This window comes from Dioscorea cayenensis, chromosome 7, assembly GCF_009730915.1.
Source record: "Dioscorea cayenensis subsp. rotundata cultivar TDr96_F1 chromosome 7, TDr96_F1_v2_PseudoChromosome.rev07_lg8_w22 25.fasta, whole genome shotgun sequence".
In the NCBI taxonomy this organism is placed as follows: domain Eukaryota; kingdom Viridiplantae; phylum Streptophyta; class Magnoliopsida; order Dioscoreales; family Dioscoreaceae; genus Dioscorea; species Dioscorea cayenensis.
The window spans coordinates 13,330,480-13,342,502 of NC_052477.1; positions in this window are offsets into that span (position 1 = coordinate 13,330,480).

Sequence of the window (12,023 nt, forward strand, 5' to 3'; positions counted from 1 at the left end):
TCGATGAGGATGCGAGATGTACCATTGATACTTGGGAGACCGTTCTTGCGGACTTTCCAAAAGCATTAATTGACATGGACGGGCGGGAGCTCACATTGAGAGTTGGAGACGATAAGCTTACATACCGCCTTGCTGAAGCCATGCGGCATTCTCTTGATTTTGATGATACTTTATACTTTCTAGACACTACTGATGAAATTGTTGATGAATATATGCAGGAGATGTTCAACCCGGATCCGTATGAAAGTTTGTTTGACCAAGAGGAGAGCAATGAAGAAGTAATGATGCTTGGTTCGACTGGGGAGGAAACATCTACCCCGGGGATCTTGAAGAAGGTGCTCCGAAAAATGAAGAGGGCTTGGAGACGCCACCGAAAACGCTCCAAGATTGTTGGAGACGTACATGAGCCAAGGAAGTTGGACGAACCATTGCTAGGTGGTCCGAAGCCCGAGAGTACACCCTCTATCCTTGAGAGACTTTGCTCATTATGCTTTCAAGCCATGGGTAAGATGGCAACCTTCATTTATGAACCCCCGTTAGGTAAGAAAGATACGTCAAGCTTAGTGACGTTAAACAAGCGCTTCTTGGGAGGCAACCCAAGTGTTTACTGTTTTCCTATCTTTCAGTTTAGTTGTTTACATGAATAAACTGTTAAGTGTTGCCGTTTCAATTTTTTATTATTTTTTTTTTTTGAGTGCTTGTGCTGTGATTATGTTGTGGGTTATTTTAAAAAAAAGGAATTCATTATGTGTTTTGTTGAGAATTGGCGAAGTTTGGTCGTTTAAGTTCTATTTCGTGTTTTTGTCTGGTAAATTTTGCATAATAGGGCAGGCTCTGAGTGTGTAAACATGTTCAGAATATTTCTGCAGAGCCTGCAGGTTTTTTCTAAGTCATCCAGAGAAAGCACACGGGCGTGGAGAATTTCCAGCGCCCGGTGGATGTGTACTGATGAACTCATCCGGAGAGGGCACGGGGCGTGCGGCTGTCCCCCGTGACGCACCATGCGATCGGGCTGCACGCCCGTGGGTAATTTCCGCACTGGCCAGTGTGAATTCTCGCAGAGTTGGGCAGATTTTTCCCGAGAGCACAGCGGCATGGACCGCCCTTGCTGGTAACCTTGTGAACCACACACGGGCGTGGGTACTTCCGCACGCCTGCGCGTGAACTCGCGCAGTTGCTCCCTCCATCCTGAGAAAACACAGGGGCGTGCTGCTGCCCCTGTGAGTTGGGCATGTGAATGTCCATACCCAAGTCGAATTTCCGCACGGGCTTGTGGATGACTTGATATTATTCTCGGGTATCCAGGGAAGCCGCAGGGGCGTGCGTCTGCCCCTGTGGGTATGGTGCACGGGCGTGGATATTTTCCGCACGCCCGTGGGAGATCGTTCTAAGTCAGTGAGAGTTTTTTTCCTGAGAGCGCACAGGGGCCTGCGTACGCCCCTGTGGAGCTTTTGAAGTGAGGCACACGGGCGTGGGGAATTTCCGCACGCCCGTGTGGATGGACAGAACGTCAAAAGTCGTGATTTCTGTTTAAAAGGGGATGATTTCTCTCCCTCTTCATGACTCCTTTTCACTTGAAAACACTCTCACAATACTCTCCGAGTCCATTGCGCCAGGTTTTTGGGATTTTAGCAAAGTTTTTTGGCCGGCTCTTTATTTTCTCACTTCTCCTCGTCGGTAAATTCCTTTTCTTCATCTTCTTCGTCAATTCATGATTTCTATCGATTAATCTGGTTAATAATGCTTTATTTCTTCAATTGGAACAATGATTTATGTTTAGAACGATGTTAGAAATATTATTGAGTTGTATTTTTGGATTGTTGTTGCGTGGCCGTGCGGTTCTCACGCCCCGTGAATCCACATGGGCGTGCGGAAATTCCACACGACCGTGTGGATTTCTGCAGTATTGTTTTATCAATTTGTTTGACCAATTTTGTTTAAATTTTACAGATCATGGCACCTAGGTCAAAGAAGCAAGCTGATAAGAGGCCACGTGAGTCATCTTCTGAGCCCGAGGGCATGCGATTTGCGATTCCCGAACATCAGGTCTGTTATGAGCAATTGTCGAGACTCTGTTTCGGACAAACTCGATTTCTGGACACTACTATACTGTGGTAGCTTCAGCAGGGTGATGAGTTCGCCGATGAGATCGAGGATCTAGTCTTAGAATTTGGTTGGCGGCAGTTGCTGACTATTAGAGAGCCAGCCATCTAAGAGTTTACACTGGAGGTGCTCTCCTCGATCGAGTTTGATAGAGCGTATGCGAGCTTCGACAGTTTGGGCACCATTCAGTTCAGAGTATTTGGACGCCACCATAGCTTGAGCATTACGCAGTTTTCCATACTACTTGGCCTATATGAGGAGGCATTCACAGCTACAGAGGAGTATGCACGAGTTGCCCTCATCGATTATCCCCGGAACCTTGACCCCGCAGAGAGCTTACAGAGTGCTATGTGGTCAAGGTCAGTACGAGCCGGGGGTGTCATAGGCCACATGCCTTTCCCGACCTGCATATAGATATTTACATGCCATCATGAGTAGGTCGGTGAATGGTCATGGTAATGCGATCTTGGTGTCTTGAGTCGTCGAGTCGAGCCGTATTTGTACTCGATGGTAGAGCGCTGCACGATCCACTTAGGGCACATCCCGGCTGATTACATCGGGACATCGAGACGATATGCTAGACTGGGAGCGATCTTCTCTGGCCCTTACATTACGAGATTAGTGCTGGGCATGGGTCTCTTAGATTCGATCCGTGGGGCCAAGAAGACGAGTGTACCCGCTCCCCTGGGTCTAGAGACAATGCGATTGATGGGTATGGTCCGCAGGGTTCGGACAGGGGTTTTTGCTTTAGTCCAACAAGCCCCAGAGATAGCTGAGGATGAAGGTGATGAAGCTGAAGCATCTCAGCCCGCCCCCGAGCCTCAGCCAGCATCGATGGAGACCGAGGCACCTCCTGCAGCCGAGGAACCACACCCAATGCGTATGTTTTCACCATCTCGAGCCAATGATCGCTTTGAGAGGCTCAAGAATGCTATAGGAGTGGTCCGAGCCGAGGTTGCCAAGATTAGGGCTATGCAGGCCACTCAGTACACAGAGTTCATTGCACGTTTCGACATATTACAGTAGATCCTAGAGCGAGACGTTGCCTCATCATTTGTCCTGCAGCCGAGGACTCTTCAGGCCCCGCCAGTTCCTCCAGCACCTCCATCCTCGACTCCAGCACCGGAGGACCCACTATATGCTTCCACTTCAGCAGCAGCAGCAGCACAAGAGCCTGAGAGCGACTCCGACACTTGACTTTTCTTTTACTTTCGTGCGTTTTACTTTATTCTATTTTCTTGTTTTTAGACTTGTTCACTCAGAAAGGATTTTTCCTTCTGAGTTCATGTTATGTTGCATTTTTCGAGTTGTATTCATTGCTTCATCTTTTATAAACTTGAGTTATTTTTGTTTTTCTTGAGCTTTACTGAACCCCATTGTGTATGCGTGCAGATGGTCTTGTTATCTTGGGAATTGAGACTTAGTCATGGGCACGGCCAAGGTGCTTCAGCACTTGGCCGTGTGAGCTTCAAAACCCATTGAAACACTACTCCCAACGACTTAGCTTCATCAAATGCAACACTAGGAGTCAGGGGAGTATTGTTTTGATTGCTTCTCCCACATCTATTTTTGAATGATATATTTTGAGTGAGCTTGCATGAGTACATTGAGGACAATGTACAACTTAAGTGTGGGAGGGAGTTTCATAATGTGCACATCTTTTCTATTGTTCTTGATTGATATATGCTCACTTAGCCAATGGCAGTTCATCTTAGTTGCAATGATTGTATTCTTAAGTCTAGGAGAATTGTTAACATTGAATGTTTTCATGCTCTAGTTCTTGCTTGAATTTTTAGGAATTTTTGCCGGATTTACACTTAGTGCACTACTCACTCTTTGAACTCTATTGGAAACTCATGTTTGATGTTAAAGGGACTAGTTAGGTTTACTTCTTTTGCTAAATTTTGAAAAAAAAAAAAATATATATATATAGTTTTATTGTTTATTTGTGTTTGTTGGGTGGAAAGAGCTACCACCTATGAAGTATGAAGCTACTCTCACAAGTCGGATACTAGTTATGCCATAATGAGAGAAAGAGCTATCTTATAGGATGAGTGAAAGCTACCACTCGGGTAGAAAGAGCTAATACCTCGAAAGTGTGAAACCCACCTTAGCGGCCGCTTTGGAAAGGGCTACCTTAGAGGATGTGTGAAGCTACTACCATCTTTTAAAATTTTTATCACTTTTGTAGATAAATAAGTCCCTTGTACTTAGAACTTTGAGTAGTATAACTTGGGTTGTTTTGATTGAGTTCACACACTTACACAAAATTCGGGCTTGTTTTCTTTTTTGATTCAAGGTTTTAGCTAGAGCATTGATACACAGAATGTTTCCTTACTTGTAGAATACTTTCTTTGTATACCTCGGTGAACCTAAGGCCAAGCACTTTCAAAATTTTCTTCATTGATACACAGAATGTTTTAATGTTTGCTTGAGGACAAGCAAAAGCTTAAGTGTGGGGGAGTTTGATAAGTGCTTGTGTGATATGAATGCGAAGCATTTTTCCTTATGTTGAGCATTACTTTTCTCAGGTTTTTACATTAATATGTGTGTTTTTTTGTTACTTTTATGCAGGTATGGTTGTGAGGCTGAGTATGAACGAAATAGGCCAATGTGGATCATAATGCACCTATTTTGGAGGAGATCTTGCTAAGGTTTAAACACGAAGACATAGGACAGGTGTGAGATGCCAGAGTGTGTGCCAACCTCCTCGCATTCGAGTGAGTACATCCATTTGAAGAGGCACAAAGGCAGTCCCACTCGAGCACTCCGTCTTATGCATATAAGAACAAGAGCTCCACCAACATGTATATCATTGAAGAAGCAAGTGATTCACGACATGAATGTGTGCCCGTTTGCGTTACCCCGATGAAAGTATGGAATTGGGAAGTTATTCAGGTCGAAGACTGTAGCAGAGCTCTATGACAACATTGTAGCAGGCACTGTAGCAACACTGTTCACAACCAGCCGAGGAAGAAGAGAAACAGAGAATCCACAAAGGCGTGTGGAAATTATCCACGCCCGTGTGGAAATTCCACATGGGCGCGTGTAGCGTCCACACCCATGGAGTTGCCCGATTCCAGCCCTATTGAAAGCCGATTCAGCCCCGATTTTGATATTTTTTTCTCCATCTTTTCCCCAACTTGAGAGAGGGTGATGCGATCTCGTTGGGTAGAAGGGAAGTTTAGATCAAGAGTAGAGGATTGCAGGAGAAGAATTAGAGGAAAGGAGGGGAAAAAGGAACAGGTGGAAGAGAAATTGGGGATCATACTCATTCTCTTCCATTCTCCTCCAGGCCATTAAAGCCCAGCCAAACACACAACTTTTCTTACTCATTGGCTACCCATCATTCACTACCCTGACATCCACTTACACAAAACCCCATTATAATGTTCCCACTACTACACTGACTCCCATAACAATGTTCCCAGATTCCCACCTTAATCACATATGAAGTCTTTAAATCTGGTGGCACGTGTTGACTGTCGTCGTGTGCGATTAGATTCTCCCTGTATTAGGCCTTCTTTGACTGTGACAATAGCCTCCCCTTCTTCATTGACCTTGTCCTCAAGGGAAAAATTAGGAAAAATTATTTTTGTGTGTCGAGAGTTGTTTCCCGTGTAGCATCAGCTGCAGTCGCCATGTTCCCATTGGATCAAGTGTTATGTAACGGGTTGACGTTGCACAAGTATCGTTTGTGCAAAGGACAAAGTGAACGTCAAAAGACGGGCCGGTGGTTCTTGAAGGTCACCGGTAAAGGAAGGTGTCGGATAGTTGGATCTCCAATACACTTCTTGAGTTTGGAAACGTGGAACACATCGTGGAGTTGAGCGGTGACCGGTAGAGCTAAGCGATAAGCGACGCACCCCGATGCGCTCGGTGATTTGAAACGACCCAAAAACATTTGGAGAGTTTATGTGTGGAACGACTGCAGCAGAAGTTTGCTCTGAACGGTTGAAGTTTAAGAAAAATCCAATCGCCGAGCTGAAATTCTACTGCCTTTTGCGCTTTGCATCACCTTGATTTTTTTCATTCGCATTGCGTGCATGTGTTAAGTTTTCTTTGAGGAGTCGAAGTATGTGATTTTGATCTTCAAGCATCTCCCCGACAGCGGCAACACGAAAGCAAGATCTCGGGATGTAATCCAAGAGTGATGGGGGTGGGTCGGCCAAAGATGGCTTCATAGGGCGTCATGCGAATGGATGAGTGCCATGTCAGTGTTATAATGCCACTCGCCCATGGAAGGTAAGCGGAGCCAATGTCGAGGTTGCTCATCGACAAAGTCGCGCAAGTAATCCTCTAAATAACGCTCAAGACCTCGGTCCGGGCCGTCGGACTCGAGGATGATAAGCGCCGCTCATTGACGAGTTTGGTTCCTGTAACCGAACAGCTCCCCGCCGAAGAGGCTCATGAACAAAGGGTCGCGGTCTGAAATCAAGGAGGTTGGGATGCCGTGGAGCCGAATGATCTCTTTGACAAATATTTCAGCAACTTGTGGGCGGTGAACCGAGGAGGAAGAGCAATGAAGTGAGCGTGTTTTGTCAAACGATCGACGACTACCAAAAATTACAGCTTTTTCCCAGTGAGACGGTGGTAGATGTGTGATGAAATCAAGCCGAGCAGACTCCCATGCTTGCCTGTGAATCGGCAAGGGTTGTAGGAGGCCTTGGGGGGCGGAGTTGAAGGGCTTGACCGACTGACATGTAGCACAATGACGCATGAACTCGCGAACTGATTTTTTTGAAGTGCGGGCCGAAGAAGGTGGCGTAGATGCGACGATAAGTGCGTGTAACACCCACATGCCCACCGTGGGTGTGTTGTGAAATTCGCAATTAATAAAATGTTATAAGGCCGTATCTCGCTGTAATAAAGAGCTCAGCTTTTGAATAGCACGAGACCATCTTGAGTAGAATAATCAGCCGTGATAATGGGTCATCTCGCACGGAAGTCAAGAGTTCAAAGCAGCGTGTGGAGTGGTCCGAAATAATGCTTGAGAGAAGCTAGAATCACTGGTTGGGGGAGTGGTGACAAAGAAAAGCACAGAGCATCGGGTCGAGTGTCTTCATACACGCGTGAGAGCGGCGTGCTTGTTTATTCCGGGCACCGCTTGTAAATTATATCGAACTCGTAACCCGTAAGCTTAGTGAGCCGCCGATGTTGGTCGGGTGTCCTGACTGCTTTGATGAAGAAGAGATCGGAGGCTTTGATGATCTCGTATGGACAAGGAACCGTCGACCCAGAGAGGGTATTGTCGCCAACGCCGATGCTCTCGTGATGGCATACATTTCGGTATAGGCCGAGTCGATCGCAGTCGGGGGATAATTGCTTGTCGAAATATGCCAAAGGGTGATTGTTCTGCAAGTACCGCTCCAATACCCGTTGAAGATGCATCTCGTTTGTATTTCAAACCGACAGCTGAAATCCTGCATATGGAGGATGGGGTCTCGTGTGAGCGCCGCTCTTAGTTTCTCATAGGTCAGTAGTCGCCTCGGCGTCCACACAAAAAGAATTTTTTTGCGGAGGAGCGGTCAAAGATGCGGAGATAGCAGAGATACCCACTGGACGAATCGTCGGTAGTATCCCGAGATGCCCAGGAATCCTCAAGGTTCCTAAGTGTGGTAGGGAGGGGCCATCGTTGAATAGCTTGGATCTTGTCGGGGTCGACTTGCACCACCCGGACCGTTGATCCGGTGGCCCTAAATACCCGACGCTAGAACATCCAAAAATCGCATTTGCTGCGCTTTGGCATACAATTTATGCTTCCGAAAAAGAGAAAAATTTGTTGTACATGCTCAAGGTGCGTCCGACCGGGTCATAGATCAAGACATCATCGAAGAATACCGTGGGCATATCTCCTCAACGCAGATGAAAAACCGATTGCATCAGACTGAAAGGAAGATAGCGCTCGAAAGCTCCAAAGGGGCATGACGAGGGAACTCGTAATGGCCCTCAGTCGCCCAAAAACGCGGTCTTTTCAATGTCGAGGGTAGATGCGCACCGGTGGTAGCCGAGCGAGATCAAGTTTGGAAAAACTTGAGTACCGGCGAAGTTCATCGAATAATTCTTCCATAGTAGGTATAGGGAAACGATCTTTGACGGTGGTAGCGTTGAGGGCACGATAGTCGACCACGTAACCTCCAGACCCGTCTTTCTTCTTGACTAGGATGATCGGGGGACGAGAACGGATCGGTATCGGGGCAGTATTATGCATTCACGGAGCATTTCCCCAACGAGCCGCTCGATCTCCGCCTTTTGGAAGTGGGGGTATTTGTAGGGCCGCACATTAACTGGTGGAGCGCCTGGCATCAGTGGAATTTTGTGGTCGAATGCCCTCTCCGGGGGAAGCCATATTGGGAGGGAAAAATATCATTGTACCTTAGTAAGAGTTGCTGTAGTTGGTCGGTGAATTGTGACGGAGCAGTAGGTTGAATGTGCGGTGGTGTGGGTGATGATTGATCAGGTCCCATGTCCGCGAAGGAAACCGAGAGATGGAGAAATTGTTGGGTTGTGGTACTATGAATATTCCGTCTCGAGGGATGTAGGGGTCGTGTCTTGAATGCTGGGCTGGTGTAGACCATGAAGACGGATGGTTGTGTCCCCGGATTGGAACTCCATCCAAAGGTGTTGATAGTCAAAGACTATGGGTCCCAACTCGGCCAACCAGTGGACTCCCAAGACTATATCCGGGCCAAAGACTGGTAATAAAAGAAGATCGACCGGAAAAATCGCGTCACCGAGCTGGAGAGGTACTCATTGGCATTCCCCTCCACAAGTGAGTACCTCACCGTTACCCACTGTTACCCGAAGATGCGAGGACGGTTGCACTGGTAAATTGAGATGTTGAGCCCACCTAGTTTGGATGAAGTTATTCGTCGATCCGCTGTTGATGAGTACCACCAATTCCTTGCCATGGATCTTGCCAGCAATCTTCAAGGTGGAGGGGATTGTGAAGCCGTTCAAGGCATGAAATAAAATGCAAGGATTGATACCGGGGTTCCAGCAGCATCATCCGGGGGTTCCGGTTCGCTGGGCGAGATAGGGGAGTTTGTTCGTCTGGTTCATCGGAAGAGTCCTCTGCTTTCGTCGGTCATTAAACATAGAAAGCGGGGAGGAGTACAGACGATGACCGCGTGAACTTTGAATCACAATTGAAACAAAGTCCACGCTCTCGTCGGGCTGCCATTTCGGGCGGGCGTGAGTCGTTTGATGGGGAGCTCGACCGGATCGAGAAGCTCTATGTGATGGAAATGTAGTGTTTCCCGGGTTTGATGGTTGGGGGTTCGAGGGAATAAATCGTGGTGTTTGAAACACTCTCATGGCCTTTTGCTTGTCATCAATCAACTTGGCCATGCCGATAGCATCATGAATTGAGGGTGGTTTGAGTACATACTGCTTGCTTTTGTATTTCCTCGCGAACCCGAATAAGAAACAATTTAGCAAACTTGTAGAACTGAGACCATGCACTTGAGTCGAGAGACATTCAAATTCAGATAGATAGGCGGCCAGTGTTGTTTTTTGCTTGATTTTGAAAAGCTGGGCCTCATGGTTTACAAAGGTGGAAGGACCGAAACGAAGTTCAGCTTGCCGGGAAAAGACTTCCCATGTGGACGGTTGCTTTGGAGTGCAGATGACCAATGATACCACTGCATAGGCGTCTCCCGTCATGTAAAATGTCGCGATGTCGATCTTCACGGTCGAGGTAACACCCGATGGAATGTGAAGAAGCGCCGACTTGAAAAATCAATGTAATACCCCTTCTCCCAGAAGAGGGGAATTTCAAGTTTGGGAAGCCGCGGCGATGATGTAGAAGACCGGTAAGAGGGTCCCTACGCCAATGGGAGGTTGCTTCTTTGGAAAGCTGCTGTGGTCGGGGCGATGGTAAGAGAGGAGGGCTTGAGCTTGGTAGTAGCATGGTGGAGGGATTGGGTCGCTCAAGCCGGGTGATTTTAACCATGAGGTCGATCATCGCAGGCTCAGCGAGGCTAAAGATTTTTTTGTATTGTGTCGAAGAGTTCAGCATGCTGTGGTTTATAGAGGAGCGAGGGACTCCACCTTAGTCATCATGGAGTCATGGCGCTTGTTGAAGGCGACCAGTTGATCCTCCATGGCGCGAGATCGCGTTCGAATGCTGTCCGTCATACACCAGAACTCAATGAAAGCACCAGTTGATGCGATCTCGTTGGGTAGAAGGGAAGTTTAGATCAAGAGTAGAGGATTGTAGGAGAAGAATCAGAGGAAAGGAGGGGGAAAAGGAACAGGTGGAAGAGAAATTAGGGATCATACTCATTCTCTTCCATTCTCCTCGAGGCCATTAAAGCCCAGCCAAACACACAACTTTACTTACTCATTGGCTACCCATCATTCACTACCCTGACATCCACTTACACAAAACCCCATTACAATGTTGCCACTACTACACTGACTCCCATAACAATGTTTCCAGATTCCCACCTTAATCACATATGAAGTCTTTAAATCTGGTGGCATGTGTCGACTGTCGTCGTGTGCGATTAGATTCCCTCTGTATTAGGCCTTCTTTGACTGTGACAGAGGGCTTTGGCTAGGGTTTTGAGGGGTATTAGCCAAGGTTTTGGAGAGGGTCTATGGCTCCGACATAGTCATTCCTGAGGAAGAAGGTTGGGAGGGGAGCTTCCGTCGATGCGTATCCTATACCGGACGAAGGAATCCTTGGACGGCGAGTAGAGGACTCTCCGCAAGACCATCAACACGACTATCGAGGGGGTTTCTATATGGATTCATTGCTTTTACATTCAATTTCTTTGATTGTCCTTAGCTCCATGGAGAGGTAAACCCCTAGTGGGTACTTGGGTGATTGTGAACCCTAGGATGTATTTGCTTCTTTGAACTTCTTTATTATGCTTTCAATAAATTGATGCTTATTGTGAGTTCCAACCTTGAATGCTTGATTGTATGAACATTTACCCTAGAGTGACACTAGGGTTGAGAGTTCTTGTTGGTAACCTTGTGAGTGAGTGACACACCACGAGCGTTAGACAAAGCTAGGTTGGAGAGGGTTGAGAGGGTGAGTCGAGAGGTACAGGAGCGTCCCTTTTCCCCTCCAACATGATAGACTCTACCTCCGTTCCTTTAGTTCTTTGCGGCCATAATAGAGTGAATGGTTTAAGGGATGAACCTCCGCTGGGGCCTAGTTGCGCGTGCAATGGAGTGAAGCGTTGAGGTGATCTTAGTATCTAGGGCTTAATTGTGGCTACGGACCTTCCACCTGGACCAAAGTGTTAGATCTATAATTAGGAAGCGATTTATCACTTGGAATCCCTAGAGCTCATTGCAACTTTATTCGAGTGCGAGGTTGAGAGGTTATTTAATCTCTCCTCCGGCACATGAATAGAGTTAGGCATAGTTGACCTTAGATTTGGGACTATGTATGTAAGGATTTCCACGACTCACCATTGCATTGATTAGGAAGCATAATAGAGAGTTCTTGCACTTAAAGCGATTATCCTAGGTGAAGCATCATCCGAGTACCCCATCTTTATCGATTGCCTGGCCTCTTCCTTACTTTTGCTCTCTTACTTGTTGCTTTTAATTGTTGAGAATTGAATCATTATCACACTTATCATTGTTGATACTCCACATAGCTAAGAATCAAATTAAGTGTCTTTACTCCCTACTCCCTGTGAATTCGACCCCGCTCACCCGGGATTATTACTTCGACAAACCCATGAACTTGTGGGATATACGCAAGTGGACCTTGTCAGCTAAGTTGATGTAAATCTGGAAATTGCCCATTTTATGACCGTGAGAGAGGCTGTGAGCCATCCAGAGGGCTCTCACGGGTGCCCTTGCGCCCGCAAGGACACCCGTGAGGCATCCAAAGAGCTCTCACAGGTGCCCTTGTGCCCGCAAAGGTACCCGTGAGCAATCCCGAGGGCCCTTGC